The sequence below is a fragment of the Nicotiana attenuata genome, chromosome 2 (genome assembly GCF_001879085.1).
Source record: "Nicotiana attenuata strain UT chromosome 2, NIATTr2, whole genome shotgun sequence".
Classification (NCBI taxonomy): Eukaryota; Viridiplantae; Streptophyta; class Magnoliopsida; order Solanales; family Solanaceae; genus Nicotiana; species Nicotiana attenuata.
Window position 1 is genome coordinate 51,377,546 of NC_031990.1, and position 23,814 is coordinate 51,401,359.

Below are 23,814 nucleotides of genomic sequence, written 5' to 3' on the forward strand. Positions count from 1 at the left end.
GTGTCCTTGTATCTGAGCTTCCTACATATCCTTGGCTATAAAGGAATCAGGCCACGTGTAGTTTAGAGTAGGATAAGTAGAGAATGATACCGATGTGGAGAATTGAGTGAAGTGCCGTCGAGATTCCGGTACGACCTCTAACAGAAAAGTGGGCCACGCGTATGTATGTACCATATTTCTAGAAGACTCGGAAGGGAGGCGTAAGAAGACATTTAAATATAGTTCAAATATATCAAAGCGGTAAATGAGCGACAATTAGAACATTAGACCCATAATCGCAGTAATATCAACAAACAATAAAGCCAAGTAAAGATTACATTACAAGCTCGAATTTTGAACCCTGAACTAGAGATTCTGGGTTTGTTCCCTAGCAGAGTCGCCAAAGCTATCGCACCTCCTTTTTCCTGAGGGATAGGGAATTTTTCCAACTAAAGTGACATTAATCAAAATAGGATTATTTATTAGATTCAAAGTCACCACTTGGGATAATTATATAGTGTTCCAAGTCACCAGTTTATTTTAAATCCCAAATTAAGGAAATTTGACTCTGTTTTAAAGTCCGAGAAACACAGAAGACCGAGTAAGGAATTCTGCTAACTCGGGAGAAGGCGTGAGGCACTCCCAGATTCCCTAGTTTTAGCACGGTCGCTTTTAATCTTTCTTGGCTTAATTAATTATTTATTTAAACATTTTTAGAACCTATGTGCGTTTATCGATTTTAATTATGATGTTATGGATTTATATTTGAAAAGGATTACATGTGTGTAAATTCGTTTTGTTTAGTGTGTTAAAAATCATGTCACGCGTACGTGTACACAATTAATAGCACTTTGTTATTTTCGGATTATTTGGCCAAAGTCGCGCAAACGCATACCTTGATTTTATTTTTGGGATCATAATTATATCACGCGAACGTGTACATAATCACGAGAATAGATTAAAAACGCGCCTAAAGCATTCTGTGCTCATTCATGATTTGTTGTTTTCCTATGTTTTGAGATTATTGTAAAGGTCCAAAGTTATTGATAAGAAGGTTTTGGAACGCTATTTGAAATATTAACAAATTATCTATCTTAAAACAATTTACAACTTAATAAATTACTAACCTTCTAAATCTTGAAATTAATTTGATAATAAACTCTAAAATGTAACTTAAGCAGAGATCTATTACAGGAAAATGGGCCTGTTTGTATTTATTAGATTGAGCCCAGACTCCTTATGTTTCAAGAACAACCACACGACCTATTCTTATTCTCACAACCCAAATAGAAAATTGATTTCATGTTAGTTTCTCATATTGGGCATCATGCTGTACCCATATAACGTGAACAAATTTATCAAATAAGCAGTTCAATAACTCAAGCTATAAAACACAACAAAGATTTAACAAGCAACTTAATGAAAGTAAACATAGAAGCGAATATCAAAACTTTAACAAATAGCATGAGGAAATCGAGTGGACCTTTGTTGAGCAAAAAAAATTTTCTTTTCAAGAACTTGATTAGTACACCAATTTCGACCAACTGATACATCCATTCGGAGCAAAAGACTCGACCAAAACTAGGGCCAGTAAACCTGCCGTCGACATGGAACCTCGCTCGACCTCAAAACTCTATAGAAACTCCATCAATTCCAGCTTTCGCACATGCTGTTTTATGTCCAAAGAGGGGGATTTTTGGAAGTTTTTTTTGCTGGATTTATGCAGGTGGTTCGTGGCAGTTTATGGACAGTTTTAAAAGCAGGTTTCGGGCCGAAGTTTGGGGGTGTTTCACTAGAATTTTTGGCCTGGATCCATGGCTGTTTAGGACTATTTTTGCAGCTGATTTTCGCTGCTTTTCTGGGCTGTTTTCGGGGTGGATTTTTCAGCTGATGTTTGGAGTTTGGTTGCTGAAGAAGGAGACTTTTGGGTGGTTTCGATGGCTGAAGCAATGAGGGTTTGGACGGCTCCTGCTATTTGCTCTTAGGATGGAGGAATTCAGAGAGGGGTGGGTAGCTCTTTTCCTTTTTGGGTGGTATCTGCTAGGTTGTTCCCTAGAGATTAGGTTTTAATTTCATTCTTATATAGGTGTAAGAATTAATATTGGCCATTGGATGAAAGTAGATCAACGTCTATGATTAAGGGAGGGATTTGATGGGTGAGAAAAAAGTTTGGACTAAAAGAGATTGAGAAGAATGAGCCTTTGTCTTCTGGGCCACTAAAATTCGAAAAAATAAGGGAATTTTACCTCCTATAGCAAAACTTTACACCCTATTTATTATAAATAAAAACCCTTTTAAAATATTATTTTCTATAGCTACCTTTTAGTTTTTATAGCAAAATATGTATTTATGGTCACTTTCTACAGTTAAGCCATTAAATATGTTGTCTAATATTTTTCTCTCTCATTCTTTCAGTTTATTCTTTCCCAAAATCACCGCTTAGTATCTTATTTCTCTCTACATGATCTCTCTCTCACAGCGCCATTGTCTTCCCCATTGTTGAACCACGATTCTCTCCTTTATTTGTAGGTTCTCTCTCTAGATTCTTCTCAAACCTTAGATTAGATTTTGCGGATGGGTGATGGCAAAAATTTGTTGACAAATCCCTTATAATATAAACTTGCATTGTAACAGCAGTAACATATCAAAACACCACCTTGATTTCCCCTTCAAACGTTGTTTCTCATCCGATGTTACTATCTGGGTCCTTTTAGCCATCACCCATAAAGTCAAAGAACTCAACTTGATTTTATCCAGTGTTTTGATAGAGGAGATTTTATCCAGTGTACAGTGGTATTGCTGAATTGATTTTGAATGCTGACACGGGAGAGGAAAGGACAGAGGAGACGGTGGTAGCGACTAATGAGATTAGGATTAGGTTTGGGATTTTTAGTTTGTACAGTGGTTTTCTCTTCTTGTATTTATATGTATTCGATTTGGCATACATATTTATACAATGGTTTTCTCTTCTAGTATTTATATGTATTTATATGTATTCGATAAGGCATACACTAATTTTTATTTTGTACAGTAATTTATACTGTTGTATTTAGATGTAGTTATATGTATTTGAGTTCATACAACAATATTTTTAAATACAATGTTAGTTCTATCATTTTGATGTTATTCATCAATTAGTTATGCATTTAATCTAACTGTATTCATCTGTATTTTCAACCTAACTATATACATATGTATTTAAAATAACAATACAATGAAACATAGTAAAATACTCTCATATAAATAGAAAATCAATGAATACAACCAATGAAATATACTCAATAAAGTAGTAATACTATATATTAGGAATAAATAAAATATTGTAAATACAAATATAAACATGAATACATCGAACAATGCCAGAAAGGAAAAAAAACTCGAACAATATCAGAAAAAAGAGGGACTAAAACTCTGAAGAATGCTCTGTTTTTTGGTGTTTAGCGTCTGATAAATCTTCTCATTAATTGGATTGATAATGTTGTCTGTTATAATTGATTTGGATGAGTTGTTTTAGGAGTGTATCCCGTTATATTAGTAGCTTTCCATTATTAAACAACTGAAGAGACCTATTATTACGTTGTATTCATGAATATATGGTATGAATACATGTGAATACATCGGCTGACAGCTGGACTGCCTGTTTTTTAGCCGATTTTTACTACTGTATTCACATGTATTTACACCATAACAACTGAAAGGTAGCTATGGAAAGTAATTATGTATATGATAGCTATAGGAAGTTATCATTTCTGAAAATTCCTCAAAAATAAGCTCCCAGTTGGCCAATTTCGGATTATTCAACTCTTAGAAAACTAAAAATTGATTAACTAAAAACCCAAACCTTCTCCTAAAAATAATTTAAAGCACTTATAAAGATATAAATCACTCTTAGTTGATTAGAAAAGACCATTGAACTAAAACTAAATATTAAAAGTGAAACTATATTTGGTATTTTCAAAAATTATATGAAAATAAAAGTAGAGAAAAAGTTGATTAGAATGATAGTAAAATTAGAATAATATCACTACAAAAGGACTAATGAACTCAATAAAAATAAAAATATTTTATGTGTTTTTAAATTGTAATTTGAAGTAAAAAATTGACTCGAACTCTATAATATTTAAAGTTTATTTAAATAAATATTTTAAGCACTAAAAATAGCTCAAAAACGTGACGGATCAAAAATTACGTGCTTATACCGTCGCTTTTGTGGAATCATTATTACACATTATCTCTCCCTTGTTGAGATATTCTTGTTGAGACCTTTATTCCCTGTTGTGTCTTTATTTGTGAGCTCGTTCTTCCATTTCTTTGTGTTCTGAAGTTCTTGTGTTGATTTACTTATCGTTTTCTCGGGTTATTGTCGTTGTTGCTGTTGTACTCAGTGTTGTTGAGCGGAGGGCTATGCGTGATTGTGGTATTGAACTATTTTGAGGAAATGTTGTGGCTTATGGGTACATGTTGTGAAAGTTATTTTATTGTGTTGTTGTGTTTTGGCACATATGATATTGTTGGAAGGATTGTTCGGGTGTTTACACAAGGTTTCTGCCGTGCTGTTGTTATTAATGATATTTTCACATGCAGCGTGACAAGGCGTGCTATATATGTGGGTTGCGCATGTGGCGAGACAAGGTGAGAATATTATTATGCCCGTGCGGCGAGACAAGGCGGGCATTTACTTTATTATGCCCACGTGGAAAGACAAAGTGGGCTATGTCGGGGAATGATTTATGATGACTTGTGATGGCCTGTGGGCATTGTTATTGTTGTTTTTTGTATAATGGTGTGCCTAGCCTGTGTGAGTTATACCGTGTACATTTCGTGGTGATCGTTTCTTATGTGCCATTCATTATCTCTACTCTTACTTGTTGACTTGAATTGTGGTAGAATACTTGCACAAGCATACACGTAAATAAATCACCCATATCGGTTAAGAAGATGAATCCTGATGTTATTGACATTTAAATGCATTACCGTGTACTTGCCTTATGTGTGAGAGTTATCCTGTTGGTACGTGAGTTGTCCGTGCAGTCATGAGTCATTGTTATTGTTGAAACGTGAGAGGTCCGTGCAGCTATTAGATGCTATCACTCTCCTAGCACGTGAGTCGTCCGTGCAGTTATGAATTTTTAATGTGGGCACAAGAGGCCAATTGATTAGGGTTCAAGAATTGGGACCCGTGATTTGTAACTATGAGGTTTGGTACCTCATGAAAATTCCTGGATAGCTCTGGTGTAAAAGCGGTTGTTCTTGTTGAGTTGTTACTTGTTTTCCTTTATTTGGTTTCATCGGACTTAGACTGTGTCCAACTTACTCTACAGTATTTCTATCTTTTTGCTTCATGTAGCTAATCGTTGTTTCTAGTGTTTCATTGCGAGTATTGTTTTGTCTTCCTTACCATGCTTAGTTTTATATTAACATTGTTTACCTGTTAGTTCACCTTCATACTTGTTCAGGTTGTTTAGTCCAGTAGGTGTCCTGACTGTCCCTCCTCACTACTCCACTGACGTAAGTCTTGATACTTACTGGGTACCGTAGTGGTGTACTTATGCTACGCTTTCTGCACATTTTTGTGCAGATCTAGGTATTTCGGAGTTTGTTGATCAATAGCTAGCTGTTCGGGTTTTGCTGTGGTGACTCAAGGTAAATCTGTTGCCGCGTTCGCAGATCTCGGAGTCATCTTCTGATATTGTACTTGTACTGGTTTATTTCTATCCAAAACAGTTGTATTTAGGGATTTTCTAGCAAACTCAGTAGAGCTTATGACTTGTACTACCGATTTTGGGATTGTAAGCTTTGTATGGAAATCTCTATTTCATAATTCATAGTTGTGGGTTAAATTTTGCCATTATTTTTGTAAGTGTTAGGCTTACCTAGTCGTACAAACTAGGTGCTGTCATGACATCATACGGAGGGAAATTAGGGTCGTGACATCGAATGAATAAGAAAAGAAAGAAAAAAAATAATTGATGACAACTTATATAAAATACATACCATCTTCTACTGTTTCATTTTGTCCTCATCCTTTGATGTCTACATTTTAACTAATTTTACTTATAGTACTCACTGCATAAAAAATATTTTGTTGTGACAATTATTTTTGCGTTTAGCGGCAGTAAACTGCCGCAATATCTATTAATGAAGATTTCTAAAAATGTTATAATCTCGCCCCCCATTAGTATTATACAACAGTTTTTGTTAAATGCCATAATTATCCAATGTATAATATAGTGGTCATGCTTTAGCATATATGGCCGTTCAAAACTGCCACAATTGAAACAAATTGATGCTATTATTTTGAGTTTTTGCCGCAATATATTTGGCATAATACTAACATTTATAATTATCACACGCGCGCGCGCACATATATATATTAATAATTTTATCATTCAAATTCATATTTTGATAGGCTATTTCGATATTTCACATTATATCCTATTTTTTACACCTTATGTTCCCAAACTTGTATAAAAGCTTTATAATAATTTTGACACATACATAAAGGATTAATAATCAGAATATGAGAAGAAAAAAAAAAAAGCAGAACTGCGGCCCTCAAATATTATGCACGATTCTGCCGAGACGAACGACCCGATCCTATACGAGGGGTTCATAGAACTGCCGAGGTGAATGGCTCATCCCATTATTGTGTGTTACTTAGTCCTGCCGAGGCGAACAACTCAATCCAATAAGAATGTGTTACATAATCCTTCCGAGGCGAACGTCCCAATCCCATAAGAATATGTACTCTGCCGAGTCGAATAGACCGATCCCAAAAGAGTATGTTATAATATCCTGCCGAGACGAACGACCAGATCCCATAATAGTGTATTACCATATCCTGCCGGATCGAACAATCGATCCCATAAGAGTGTATTACATCACACTGTCGAGGCGAACGGCCCAATCCCATAAGAGTGCTATGAGGCATTCAGCCCGATCCCACTAGAACATGAAACTTTAACAGCTCCTTGACCCCGCTCACGAATATACGTGTGAGTTATGAAATTCAAAAAAACTTATCGATGAATACGCACAACGGGGGAGAAATTCGTAAGGAATGTATAATTTTCATGGCTAGTTAAGTAGCACGTCAAGTATCTAAAATAGCAAGTTCATTACACTACATGAGTCTAGTTTCAGGCTATAATGTGAATTAAAGCATTTAAACAGGAAAGAATAACTCAAATACTACAATTAAAGCATGGCGTGAGTCTATGTTTACATGGACATAATAAAAAATTCTAGCATACGCACGGATACTCATCACCTCATACGAGCGTAGCTCCCACAATACGTAGCACATAACAATAAAATATCTACGGGGTAAATTCCCCCTCACAAGGTTAGACATTAGACTTAACTCGCTCTGAAGTCTAATAACCGACTCCAACGCCTCTCTAATACCTCAAACCAATGCCAAATTATCCTTAACCCGTCGTTGAGACGAGAACAACGCCACAAAATTCACCTCAAATGGAGCTCTATAACTCAAAATATGCTCAAAATACAAAAATACTCGGTCTGCCAATATAAAACACTGCCCAAGTAATTTTTGTTCTTCGCCTTCGGGGGATATCTTCACGCTCGCGAAGAGAAAATTTTCGCGTTGACTGGTCAACCCAGAATTTCTTCTTCACATTCGTAGGACCTCTCACGCATTCACGAAGAACAAAAGTTCGCACCAGAAACCAACATTCTTTCCTGACACGGAAATGAGCATAACTCTCTCATACGATCTTAGAGTTTGACGATTCTTGTTGCTACGGTTCCGTAATTATGATACGAATCTAACTATTCAATATAATCACAAATCAAAGGCCATTTTCTAAATATGGTACCATTTATGCTTAAAGAAACAACGCCGAAACATCAAATAAGAGTGCAACACAATCCAAACCCTTTCGAAACTCATTTTAATCTAAGAAAAATTTGAGGGCAAGTGCAAAATCATCATACAAACATGTTGAAACTTTTAAATCACGAAACCAAGCTTGTTAAGTCCACTATTTGATCGTGGTCAACTCATTTTCTTAAACTTAAATAGTATGCAACTCAAGAGTCCGAATCACTCTTTAACACATCAGGATTGAACCAAATTTCATACACAAGTCCAATATGACAACACGGACTTGTCCCAAGACTCGGAATACCAAACGAAACCCAATAACAATAAAGTCCAATCCAAGCCAAACTTAGCTAATTCAAAGACCTTTAAAATGTAAATCTCCGACAATAAGCACCTTTCTCCCGAACTACCCGATACTCAACCCAAATATACTCACAACTCTGAAATCACCTTACAAATATATTGGAACCGTCAAATCTCGATTTCGAGATTATTACTCAAAAGTCAAACCTTGATTAACTCTTCCAACTTAAGCTTCCGAATTGAGAATTATTCTTCCAAATCAACTCTGAGCGTCTTAAAAATCGATATTAATCACATACGCAAGTCATAATGCATAATGTGATGCTACTCAAGGTCTCAAACCATCAAACGACATGCTAAAGCTCAAAGCGACCGTCGGGTCATTACATTCTCCCCCACTTAAACATACGTTCGTCCTCTAATGTGCCAAAAGCTGTTCCCAAGCTGCCAAATCACTGTATAACTCATCATGCGCATACCCGTGCCACCTTAATCCATATAAGCACATTAGACACCTTCGACTGAAGATCCTCCCTGTGACCTTAGACCAAAAGCACTAGAATCAAATTCAAACATACGGAATATCCTATAAGGTCTGATTCATGTGTACATATATTGTTTCAATCAGAACAAGCCGTATCAAAACATAATTATACATCGAAGATGTAATCACATGATATACCGCGTAACTGAAATGCCCATAGTAGTATCATCCAACCACAATAGCTGCAAGTTTTTCGAATTCGGTACCAGTAATACACCTCCTAACATATGAAGACCCTGTTCCAACCTTGCAACACTGCAACGAAGAAAGAGACATACATAATCTCATAACCACCTGTCAAATCAATAAATCATGGAGATCTTCCGCTCGACAAGAACCATTACCACATTCTGAACTGATTAGCAACTTTCTCCCTCCAAACATACATTACACGAATACAATTGCGTTGATTCCAAACTCAACAACCTCGTCTCACCTAGTACAAACTGCTTGGGCAATAAGCTACATCAAGCACCATCTAAAATCTCATACGACTCCGTCAATTCACCAACTAGCCACAACTCGAATATGACCAATAAGGAAAACGAACCCGAGTACAGAACTATCCAGCCCGCATAACGAATAAAACAACCAAACAAATGCTATGAACCTATTCCATAGGGGAGAAGTAAAAAGCACAAAATTAGTATAAGGAAACGTACTCAACATCTCATTGTTGCGGCGTACAACATGATCCAAACACTATACCTGTGACGGCGTGCCACCTGATCAATTAATAATCAATCTGCATGGGAATACCGATTGAGCCAAAAATTCTCATACTCACTAGACACACATATAATAACCACAAACACGCCGAGTGCATAGACACAAACCTAGGGAGACGGATAGTACAAAGGCCCAAGCACGACTAAGGTGCAATAAACAAATCAACATCTCCAAAGCCATCTCGTTCATATAACATCACAAGACTACACAAGATCACAATACATGTGTGAATAAAAATCAATCCACCTCACAACCCATGTGGCATAAAAGAGTCACACATAAAATAGACGATGAAAAGAATAACATTCACCATGCCTAAGAACTTATCCATAAACAATGCTATAAGGATATCTGATCTGGTGTAGAATATACATTCACCTTGGGTATACTAACGGACCTCCAAGCCGATTCCGATCATCCTAAAATAGGCCAATAACCTTCTAAAGATCCATAAAGACCTTAATCATGACACATACGATTAAATGTGGAATCGGAAACAAACTTCCACAGTCTGCAACCAAAGTAATAGAGTGTTTCTCAGACATAAACTCTCCAGTCAGCGAAACTACCAGAATTTTCATACCTGATTTCAATATCTACCATTTAAATGACTGAGACTCTCCAATCAGCGACACTACCAGAATCTTCATACCTGATTTCAATCTCTACCATTTAAATGACTGACACATCACACTTGCACAATCGTCCCGTGGGAGATACTGTCACAACCTTCCGCACTAGGTAGCAAAAATCTGCACAGACATGGCTACCAACCATAATATTACTGTAATGCAAATCAAGAATCCATAAATCAATACAACAATGCCTCTTCCACAAAACACCATTTTCAAGCAACACAAAAATAATGACAGCATACTCTCCGGCAACAGATGCCACACGCGCTCCCACGCGCCACCAGATCTGCGATTCTGCCGGCGCGTCTGTCCCACGCGCCGGCGCGTGCGTGCTTCTCCGACCATATTATGGCCAAGCTTCTTCAGGACAGCCTAGTCGCACATAAATTCCGATTCGATTGGTACTATTTCCGACAGATTCCGACAACTTTGGATTTTTCCGGCGAGCTACAGTGATTTTTCCGGCGCGTGAACAGTGTTCTGGTCATCTTTTAGAAAATTTCTTCAGAACAGTCCTATTTTCTATTAATTCCGACCAAGCTCATACTGTTTTCTTTTTATTCCGAGCACTTCGAGATTTTTCTAGCCTGAACAGTAAGTTTTCGGCGAGAACAGTAATTCCTTGAAAAAAAATCTGCTTTTTTCCGGCACAATATTATAATGACATTCGTATTAGAAGCCTTTAACTCACAATTCGTTGGATCCAATGTATTGAATCCAATCCAGATGGTTTCTTTACCGGATTATATTGAGTTCCTTCAGTACAAAGCACGTAAACAGACATCTTCAGGATTAGCCTCCGTTGTTCCAACAAATAGTAGCATGACTGGTGTCTCCCAATCTTTACCTTCTGAGTCTTGGGTCATTGATTCAGGCGCATCTGATCATATTTCTGGTAACAAATCTCTTTTCACTAGTATCTCATATTCTCAATCTCTTCCAACAGTCACAATGGCCAATGGGTCTCAAGCCATGGCAACTGCAATAGGTCAAGCAAGTCCACTTCCTTCCTTACCTTTAGACTCAGTTCTTTATGTTCCTGGTAGTCCTTTTAATCTCATAGCCTTTAGTAGCTTAGCCAAATCACTTAAAGCTGCTATTTTATTTCTTTATGACCTTGTTTTTATACAGGAACGCAGTACAGGGCAGATCATTGGTACCGGACGTGAATCAGATGGTCTTTATTACCTTATCGTTGCAAAATCACATGGAGTCGCATCTTGTCTTCCTCTAATAACTTCTCCCGTTACTGATTCACTAGATTTATTACATAAATGGTTAGGACATCCCAGTTTGTCAAAACTTCAAAAAATGGTACCTAGCTTATATCACTTGTCCACTCTAAAGTGTGAGTCATGTCAGCTCGGTAAGCATACCCGCTCTCATTTCCCGCGGCGTCTTGATAATCGAGCAGAGTCACCTTTTACTTTAGTCCATTAAGATGTTTGGGGTCCTAGCTGGGTTTGTTCTACCTTAGGATTCCGCTACTTTGTCAGTTTCATTGATGATTATTCTAGGCGCACTTGGATATTTTTGATGTAAAATTGATCCGAGTTGTTTTCTATTTTCCAGACCTTCCACGCTGAAATTCAAAATCAATTTGGGGTTTCTATCCGCACATTTCGTAGTGATAATGCCCTAGAGTATTTGTCTTTCCCATTTCAGCAGTTTATGAACTCCCATGGGATTATTCATCAAACATCTTGTCCGTACACATCCCAACAAAATGGGGTAGCTGAAAGAAAGAATAGATATCTTATTGAAACTGCTCGTACCCTACTCATACAATCTCATGTTCCGCTGCGTTTTTGGAGGGGGATGCAGTTCTTACATCTTGTTATCTTATTAATCGTATGCCATCTTCAGCTATCCAAAATCAAGTTCCATTCTCGGTCCTGTTTCCCCACTTACCTTTGTTCTCTCTTCCACCCCGTGTCTTTGGAAGTACGTGCTATGTTCATGACCTTACTCCAGGAAAAGATAAGTTAGCTCCTCGTGCTCTTAAGTGCATATTTCTGGGTTACTCAAGAACACAAAAGGGATATCGATGTTATTCTCCTGACCTTCATCGATTTCTTATGTCTACTGATGTTACCTTCTTTGAAACCCAATCATACTTCACAGGTCCAGTTAATCACTTAGATATTTTTGAGATGCTACCCGTTCCTTCTTTTGGAGATTCAGTCCCTATCTCCCATTTATCTTCCTCCAAAGCTCCACCGCCTACAGTTCCAGCTGTAGCTCTACCACCTATAGCTCCAGTTCCACCACCTATAGCTCCAGTACCACCACCTAGTCCAGTTAAACCTTCTACAGCTCCACCATTCCTGACTTATCATCATCGTCTGCCCCCAGCATCAGGCCCAGCTGATTCACGTCCTGCATCTGACCCTGCTAATACTGTGGACTTGTCTCCTCTTAATCAACCGGTTGCACTACGAAAAGGTATACGGTCCACACTTAATCCTAATCCTCATTATGTCGATTTAAGTTACCATCGTCTCTCATCATCCCATTGTGCATTTGTGTCATCTTTGTCCTCTATTTCCATCCCTAAGTCTACAGGTGAAGAACTGTCTCATCCCGGATGGCGACATGCTATGATTGACGAGATGTCTGCTTTACATACGAGTGGTACTTGGGAGCTTGTTCCTCTTCCTTCAGGTAAATCGACCGTTGGTTGTCGTTGGGTGTATGCAGTCAAAGTTGGTCCAGATGGCCAGACTGATCGACTTAAGGCTCGTCTTGTTGCCAAAGGATATACTCAGATATTTGGACTCGATTACAGTGATACTTTCTCTCCCGTGGCTAAAATTGCGTCAGTCCGCCTTTTTCTATCCATGGCTGCTGTTCGCCATTGGCCTCTCTATCAGCTGGACATTAAGAATGCTTTTCTTCACGGTGACCTTGAGGATGAGGTTTATATGGAGCAACCACCTGGTTTTGTTGCTCAGGGGGAGTCTAGCGGCCTTGTATGTCGGTTGCGCCGGTCCCTCTATGGTCTAAAGCAGTCTCCACGAGCCTGGTTTGGTAAGTTCAGCACAATTATTCAGGAGTTTGTCATGACTCGTAGTGAAGCTGATCACTCTGTATTTTATCGACATTCTGCTTCAAATCTCTGTATCTGGTCGTGTATGTTGACGATATTGTTATTACCGGCAATGATCAGGATGGTATTACTAAATTGAAGCAACATCTCTTTCAGCACTTTCAGACTAAGGATCTGGGCAGATTAAAGTATTTTCTGGGTATTGAGGTCACTCAGTCTAGCTCAGGTATTGTGATCTCATAATGGAAGTATGCCTTAGATATTCTTGAGGAGACAGGAATGACAGGTTGTAGACCTGTTGACACTCCGATGGATCTGAATTCTAAACTTCTGCCAGGACAGGGGGAGCCTCTTAGTGATCCTGCAAGGTATAGACGGTTGGTTGGTAAATTAAATTACCTCACAGTGACTTGACCTGACATTTCCTTTCCTGTGAGTGTTGTGAGTCAGTTTATGGATTCTCCCTGTGATAGTTATTGAGATGCAGTTGTCCGCATTCTTCGGTATATAAAATCAGCTCCAGGCAGAGGCTTATTGTTTGAGGATCGAGGCCATGAGCAGATCGTTGGATACTCAGATGCTGATTGGGCAGGATCACCTTCTGATAGACGCTCTACGTCTGGATATTGTGTCTTAGTAGGAGGAAATTTGGTGTCTTGGAAGAGCAAGAAACAGAATGTGGTTGCTCGGTCTAGTGCAGAAGCAGAATATCGAGCAATGGCTATGGCCACATGTGAGCTAATTTGGATAAACAGTTGCTCAAGGAGTTGAAATTTGGTGAGATTAGTCAGATGGGACTTGTGTGTGATAATCAAGCTGCTCTTCATATTGCGTCAAATCCAGTGTTCCATGAGAGAACTAAACACATCGAGATTGAATGTCACTTTGTTAGAGAAAAGATACTCCTGGGAGATATTGCTACAAAATTTGTGAAGTCGAATGATCAGCTTGCTGATATTTTCACCAAGCCCCTCACTGGTCCTCGTATTAGTTACATATGTAACAAGCTCGGTACATATGATTTATATGCACCAGCTTGAGGTGGAGTGTTAGTTAGATAGTTAAATAGTAGTAAATAACCCTAATCCCATATGTATTAGGAGTAGGACATGTATTATATATATAGGGCTCATTGTATCATTGTCAATATTAATCAATAATATTTTTTCTCGTGGATTCTCACAATAGACATCAATCAACACTCATCCTGAGTGACCCCAAATCACGAGACTACATCGCCTCAATAGCCATAAATCACTTTATACTCTGCTCATGCACTAAATAGTATATCCAACTAATACACCCATTCTGAAAAGATCTTATGTGAATCCGAAGCTATTTCTCCTATCTTTCTAAGACCACAATACTGACCAAGTGGCATTCATAGATGTACTCTAAGTCTCTTTTACATCCCGTTGCAATACTCCATCCTTAGCCATGCAATGAACTGAAAATCCTTAGGTACCACACCTTAAATTCTTAAATCCACTAGAATCATTGTTGAGAGTCGCCTACTCTATATATCCCCAACAACCAGTGCTCCGTTAGCACACGAATACTCCAAGAAAGAAGCTAAACAAATCATACCCGGTGCACATCACATTCTCAAAGGAATATCAAATCTTAGTAATTCCACAACCTTCACTCATCAATAAGATGAAATGTAGAACATATCCATCAAATTCATTGCTCGAATTACCCTTGATGTCCCCTTCGTCAGTCATAACTAATCCACCATTGTACCTAAATCCAAAAACTATAAAGACACATGACGGCATGACCCAATCATCGATGGTAGACTCCCCAACATAGCTTTAAGCCACAATCACATATATCTAGAACCCACAATGACTTCTCCATCTCAATTACCATAATCACGCATTGTTACCCCGTTGAATTTCTTGTAAGTTCATATTGCAAAAATCATAGGACAACCCAAGTCATCAGCCCCAATGCAGAGTCAATCTTCATGACGGTCGTGCCATCTTCCATAAGTAATCCAGACCCACATCGCGGTACATGCCTCTCGTTGGATAGAAAGTAGAACTCTTCATAGGAACTTTATCAGAAATCATGCAATCCTTAACCTTATCACAAAAGATAGACCATTTGTGTAACCTCATATCGACATCCCCCAACGACACTACTATAGTTACATCTGCTATGAAATCAACTAATTCCTCTGGGTCCACACTCATCTGGAAGGCCTAAGAATCGGTTCATTCCATAAACATAAACCGAAGGTTTAACAATACATTTAAAACTCAAAGCCATATTGTCTCCCAAAATGATAATTAATCATTCACATTCCTCTACATCCCAAGAAAACTCTTTTCGTCATATTCAAAATTCCTAAGTATAAAAACCACCTTAAGCTTCATCTCTCTTGAACCATCAACAGTGGAAATACTAATTCGACCTCAAGTCACAATACACCGACAAATCTGATAATTACTTCTTAGGTACTCCTTGACAATGCCATGCTCCCAAAGGAACTCAAATGAAGACCATCATACCGACAAACCTTAATGCATTCAAACAAGGATGACGACACCACCATACAACAAGAATTACACCAAGTTCGTTTGTATCAAGGCTCGCTACTCTATCAACCAAAACCTGAACATCCATAGTCCACTTGCCGCTCATCCGCTACTGAATATCCTAATCATGAACCGAATAATCCTCCTCTCGAATCATTATCATGAACCGAATACTCCTCCTCTAGAATCATTATCATGAACCGAATAATCCTCCTCTCGAATAATTCAGTTGCGACACAAAAGTAGCACCTTGCCATTCACACTGGCACTACAGGATAACAATGCATGATCATCACAATATGTTGTGCATAGACTCAAAACAATAGGCAACACTAACACCGGGTTGAAATGATAGAACACTCCTCCACAAGGTAACGATAATAGTCCGCTCATATACGCAGGGTAAAACATCCTACACCACATCTACAGAATCTCCACAACTCGTCGATACCCAATTGATATCGAATGTTCGACATCGCATATGAATGAGTAAGAAGGAAATGAAGACATAGGCTTCAACCAAAATCATTTCGCAAGACAAGTAATCAATAAAGGAAGTTCTCTTAGCGGCTCTATAGCCTGCCAAAGATAAGTACAGACATCTCCGTACCAATCCGCAAGGCTCTACTAGATTTGCACATGACTCTTGAGACCTAAGTTAACCTAGTGCTCTGATACTAGACTGTCACGACCCAAATACCATTATAGGCAGTAATGGTGCCCAACACTAGCGTTAGGCAAGCCAACAATTTAAAACATAAAACTCGGCTATTCAAAACACACTTTAACACAATGGAAGAATAATTAAGCGGAAATTTATGTCTTTATAGAAAATACTAACATCATTTTCGTGATTAGACTATGACTAATTATACAATGCTGAATGTAGTAACAAGAATACACCTAAGAGCAATAGTATAAATCCCACAAAATCCCATGTCACAAGTGCATAAACATCTACCAGAATATACAATTGTACTACAACAACTATCTATAATAGGAAATAGAAAGAATGCATTAAATTGATAGATTAGGGACTCCGTGTGCTGCAGATCGTAACATAAAGAGCAGCTCATCACAAAGTCTCTTCAGTGAATACGCCTACGCGCCCAAATGACCACCAAAAGTACATGTCTCAGTACCTACACAGTTTGTGCGGAAGTGTAGTATGGGTACGTAAATCATCGCGTACACAGTAAGTATCTAGCCTAACCCTGAAGAAGTAGTGATGAGGGATGGACATCGACACTTACTAGTGATCCAATAAATCAAGTATAATAAAACTAGACAGGTACGAAGCATGGCAAGTAAAACAGTGAGAGAAAATATGTGTACATAACACGATCCTCATAGAAGTATAAATACGAAGTCTTCTGTAATCGGTTACTACCTCGAATTGAAGTCATAATGGTCAACACAAGTTAAGTTGTCACATCTCAAGTTAGGAAAACTAGGTAAACTGACTCCTTATCAAATATTATGCACGATTCTGCCGAAGCGAACAGCCTGATCCCATAAGAGTGTTTCATAGGTCTACTGAGGCAAATAGCCCGATCTCATAAGAGTGTGTTACTTAGTCCTGCTGAGGAGAACGACTCGATATCAAAAGAATGTGTTACACAATTTCAAGGCGAACGACCCAATCCCTTTAGAATATGTATTTTGCCGAGGCGAACGACCCGATTAGAGGTGCTTATCAGGTGGATCGGGCGGTTTAGTTACGCTTATTGGTTCGACTTATCGGTTATCGGATTATAAATGTAGTAATCAGCTAGGCATCCAATAAGCATTAGGCAGATTAGTATCATATTAATGATTGTCGGGCGAATATCGAACGGTTTATCGGCTAAACCAAATAGTAAATGTTTGAACAATCAATACCAAAAAACCAAATACATAGTTCAAACTGTCTCTGTTTGTTTTAAACAATAAATACCATTAGCATTATTATCCATAAAGGTAATACTATGGCCAGAGAGGAATTCAATTCATGTCCACTCATAATTCATGAGAAGCTAGAGACGACTGCCATTAGCTATATACATCAGACGGTTCTATGATTCTATGTTACAATTTTAAATGCATTTGCGACTATTTTGGACATGAATCTAATATATATGGGGGTAAAAGTATAAATATAAGAATTCTTAATGAGTTAACGGTTTACCATACAAAAAAATTGAGTAATCCGCCCCTAAACTGTTAAGTAGTTAATTATAAAATCTCAATCTCTTCACCATCCATTACCCCGATAATCCGATAACAATAAGCCAATAAGCCACCTGTTCGATTAATGGTTTCGGTTTGGTTTTGAAATGTCCTAGGCCCGATCCCATAAGAGTGTATTACAATATCCTACCGAGGCGAACAACCCGATCCCATAAGAGATTATTACATTATACTGCCGAGGTGAATGTCCCAATCCCATAAGAGTACTGTTGAGGAGTTCAACCCGGTCCCATTAGAATATTAAACTTTAGCGGATCCTTGACCTAACTCACAAATATACGTGTGAGTTAAGAAATTCAAGAAAACTTTCTAATGAGTGCGCTCAATACGGGAGAAATTCGTGAGGGAAGTACAATTTTCACAGCTAATCAAGTAACTCGTCAAGTATGTAAAATAGCAAGTCCATTACTCTACGCGAGTCTAGTTTCAGGCTATAATTGTGATGACCCCATAGGTCGTTTTGAGTACTAGCCTATATTTCCATGTTTCGAAACCTCTATTAGCTCCATATGATGTTTCTTAATATGCATGCACAGTCCGAGTCTTTTTACAGAAAGTTTTTGCGTAACAGTTTGAAGAAAATATGATTTTTGGCTTTAAAAACAGCTTGAGTTGACTATGGTCAACATTTTGTATAAACAACCTCTGATCGGTATTTTGACGATTTCAATAGGTTGGTATCGTGCTTTTGGACTTGGGCGTATGCCCGAAATTAAATTCGGAGGTCCCTACTTTGATTTGACTTGTTTTGCCGAAAGCTAGTAATTTGAAGGTTTGGAATTTTTTAGGTTTGACCGTAGGTTGACTTATGACTACCGGGTTCAGGTTTTAATTTTTGGACTCGGTATAGGTCCATTTCTCTATTTGAAACTTGTCTACAAAATTTGGTACATATCGGAGTTGGTTTGAGAGGATTCAGACGTTGGGTTGTGATTTTAGAAGTTCTTGAGTTTTCTTTGAAATTCCATGTATTTTTTGACGTATGATTCGTATTTCTAGGTATTATTTTGGTATTTTGATCGCACGAGTGAGTTCGTATGATATTATTACACTTGTGTGCATGATTGGTTTGATTCCCGAGGGGCTCAAGTGTGTTTCGGAGAGGCTACGGACTATTTCTGACTTAAGAGATTGCTGGTTTCTGCAGTTTTTCTGGTGTCTGGTGTGATGAGCTTCACAATCACGAAGCTACTCTAATGATCACGAAGGGGAAATTGGGTCTGGGGTGGAATTTTTCTTTCCAATTTGGTCTGTGATGAGCATTCCCTTCCCAATTTAAGATCCTTTGTAGCAAAATATGAAAATTCTTTCTTGCTTACCTTAGGAAGATATCACGACCTAAATCTAGGTGACAAGCAGCCAACGAGCCACTACATATTAGGTGAACCCTTTAAGCAAAAACATATAGGAAACGTAGAAATAGATACGCGAGAGATACCATTAAAGTTGTCTCATATGATAAAAATGCAGCTTGAAATAAAGAATGTAATAAAGTCTCCTAGTAGATGAAGCTGTCTTACTACTAGTGGTGGCTCAACTCAACTAGACTAATAACAAAGTTGGAATTACTACTCAGCATCTAGATTGCCCTTTACTAGACCTGCGCAACTGTGAGTCTAAAAGACCTAGTAATATCATCGACTCACTCTCCAAGCTTACCTGTGAATTTTTTAAATATTGTTGGTAGTGCACACACTATCAAAGCAATATGAGTAGAGAAATGGTATACAACTGACGCAAACTAGATATGAGATCGTAAGTATAAATAATGTAAAACCCCCCTTTTTGTATTTTTGTGTGTCGTTGAATGTTTTGAGGCCTCCAATAGGTTTCAATGATATTTTGGGACTTTGGGTATGGTTGGTCCGGGACTATTTGTTACGATCCAAAATCATACCATGGTTGTGATGGCACCTAATCCAATTTGCTAGGTAATCCAACAATCATAATCAATCAAATTCGAGCATAACAAGATATAATCAGCTATCTCGACATAAATAAAGCATAATAAGTCTCACAACAACTACCTAAGCAAAAAATACTACACAACATCCAAAATCCTTAGTACAAAGTTATGAGCTACTAAGAGAAAATACAACAGAGTATCATAAATACAAGAGTACTGTTCGAATAAGATAAACAATATATAATAAGAAGAAGGTGACTTCATGGGTTTGCGATCGATCACGCAGTACTACATTGAGTCTCCTAAGTCAGCAAATGGACACCCTCTTGAGATCCACTAGTGCTAATGCCAGAATCTGCATACAAGTGTGCAAAAGTGTAGTATGAGTACAAAGACAACGTGTACTTAGTAAGTATCAAGAATAACCTGGGTGAAGTAATGACTCAAATCGAATAATAATCACTAATAAATATACATGTATGGTTCATGCATATACATATCAAGGCAATGGAAAGAGATATACCACGAATTAGAGATTTAAATAATGAATCATATTATCTTGCCTATCAGAATCAATGCACACAATAGAGGCATCAAGTAGCATATTAGAAGATATAGATAGAAAGGATATAGAACGCATAATATGACATAAATGATTCACTTATAAGATCAAGCTTCCACCTTTACGTTAAACTCATCAACCAATATCAGCACATGTGAGGGCAATGGTAGGAGGGAAGGATCCATATCCACAAGCTGCTTGGCAGCAACCTCATGCAATAACAATAATCGCACGACATAAAACTGTCACGATCCAATTCCTCCCTCCGTGAACTGTCGTGACGGCACCTAGTCTCTATGACTAAGTAAGCCTAACACATTGCAGAAACGAAAACAAAAGCATGAATATTAACTATTGGCAATACAATTATCCATTAAGCAACTAAATGCCACTCGACATATACAGTTAACACTTCAGAAAAAAAAGAACTAAACAACACCCAAAATCCGAAAACTCGCAAGTCACAAGCTAATAAGATGTTCTAACTGTTCTATACATCATCTCTACAGAAAGAAAGAGAAATGAACATAAGGGGATAGAGGGGGACTCCGAGGATCTGCGGGCGCGGCAGATGTACCTTGAAGTCTCCAACAGAAAGCAGCGACTGCAACTAGTGATGAGGCTGGTACGATGAACCTGGATTTGCACACGTAAAACATGTGCAGGAAAGGGCATGAGTATACCACAATGGTACCCAGTAAGTGCCAAGCCTAACCTCGGCCGAGTAGTGACGAGATCAGGTCAGGGCCCTACTGGTTTATATATATAATAAAGTAAAACAGTAAGAAATATCGCAGTAAGATTTAATCTGACAGTCAACAAAATGAAATCACAGAAAAAAATACCTCAACTCAGTACACAGAGATAGAAACAGGGGATCTCCCGGGATCTGTCCTGTAATCCCAAACGTAAATATGCAGGGGGATCTCCCGGAATACCGTTCCGTATTCCCAAAGTAAATATATCCAGTACAGGGGATCTCCCCGGATACCGTCCTGTAGTCCCAAATATAAATGTGCAGGGGGATCTCCCGGAATACCGTTCCGTAGTCCCAAATTAACATACCGCTCAATCAACATAAATAAAAGTTCAACAAGAAATGCTACAGCTTAAATTAAATTCATATCAAAGAAGATAGGCAATCCATCTCTAAACATTCTGCACAAAGTCCAGGTAGGCATTTAAGACAATTAAGGCACGTAAGCATGCTTCCCTAAGCTAAACAGGATGGCTACATATACTAGTATTGCTCAATTAAAGGAACAACCTAGATATTTACTTAATGAAAATGGGGTTTTTCAACAATTAGCACGTGTACGCACTCGTCACCTCACGTACACGCCATTCATATCACAATAGTGCGAAATCCTAAGGGGAGTTCCCCCACACAAGGTTAGGCAAGCCACTTACCTCGAACCAAGCTCAAATCAATTCGAAATCACGCTCTTGCCACGAGTATCCAACTCCAAGTGACCCAAATCTAATTAAATCAATTACATAACGTAAATAAAGCTACAAGCAACTAATTTAGCTAATGAATTCAAAGCTAAGGAAAAAAAATAGGAAAACTCCAATCCTCCCCAGACCTACGTCTCGGAATCGGGTAAAAGTCACAAATTATGAACACCCATTCACTCATGAGTTCACTCGTACAAAAATCATCCAAATCCGACGTCTAATTTCCATTCAAACCTCAGATTTCAATTGGGGAACTTTTCCCCCATTTACAAACTTCCATCCTCAAATTCCTTAATTAGATGAGGAATACAACAATAGATTAATGTAATATGATCAAAATAGAGTTAGAATTAGTTACCCAATAGTTCTCCTTCAAAATCCCTCGAGAAATCGCCTCCCACCTAGCTTCAAATCAAATTTTGTGTTATGAAATTTCAAACCCTCGAAATCCTCTTTTCTGCCCAACGATTTCCGCTTCTGCACTCCCAGGACCGCACATGCGGTCCTACTTCTGCAGCTAGAGCTCCGCATTTGCGGAATTTCAGAAATTCCCCAAACTCCGCACCTGCGCTTATTTCTTCACAGATGCGGCTCCGCTTCTGCGGCTCTTGAGTCGCATCTCTGACAACTGGCCCTCTTGCCTCCAACCGCACCTGCGACCCCTTCCTTGCTTCTGCGGGCTACCACCGCAGGTGCGAAAACACCATAAGCAGCCAACTTCAGATTTTGATCAAGTCCAAATTTTCATCCGTTAAGCACCCGAACTCACCTGAGGCCCCCGGGACCTCAACTAAACATACCAATCAATCCTAAAATATCATACGAACTTAGTCGAGCCCTCAAATCACATCAAACAATGCTAAAACCACGAATCACCCTCCAATCCAAACTTAATGAACTTGAAATTTCAAAATTCTATAACCGATGCCGAAACCGACCAAACCACGTCCGATTGACCCCAAATTTTGTACACAAGTCATATTCAACACTACGGACCTACTCCAACTTCCGGAATCGGATTCCGACCCCGATATCAAAATTTCCACTATCGGCTTCAAAAATTCGACTTTCGCCATTTCTAGCCTAAATGAGCTACAAACCTAAAAAACACAACCCAGACACACCCCTAAACCCAAAATCACTCAACGGAGCTAACGGAATCGACGAAATTTCATTCTGCAGCCGTCTTCATACTGTTTTGACTATTGTCCAAATTTTAAGACTTAGGCTCTCATTTAGGGACTATGTGTCCCAAAACACTCCGAAAATCAAAATGAATCATCCCGGCAAATTACAATAGCAGAAAAAGACACGGAAAAAGCAGTTAACAGGGGATCGGGGCGTTAATTCTCAAAACCATCGGCAGGGTAGTTACAAAAACTCATGCCATATCAAATACCAATCCAAACAAATATCCAAATATGCCATAATCATATCAATATGCATCAAGATCATCACCTCCAAGAGAGTAAGCTTATGCTCAAGAAATAACAAACAATATACACAAGGACATAATAAATAGATATATGGATGTGTATTCAAGATGTGAAGTATGACTACTGATTAATCAAGTATATCAACATCTCAAGAATATTCCATCATGCCAAATAAAGATATCACAAGTCTAAACATGATCTCTAGCATGAATAAATAGTCTCGCATATTCATACGATCAAATAAAGCATAAGTCAAGAAGAACACTCAACCAAACAAGGCACAAAGAAATCTAAAGTCTACCCTGAGCATGAATAAACCATGACACCCTCATATACGCTCGTTACTTTGTATGTATGTTGCCCCAACACATTACAATTAGAAAACAAAGTTATTTCCTAAGGTAATTTCCCTCAAACAAAGATTAGGCAAGATAGTTACCTCTTTTGTAACAAGCTTCAGCCGTCCAATAAGCCTTTCCCTCTATTCGTGACCTCCAAATATTACAAGTCTATCCAAAAAATACTTAACGAGGTCAATAAAATAATAAAATCAATTGCAAACAATAAAATTTTAATTTTTAATCAAATTTCA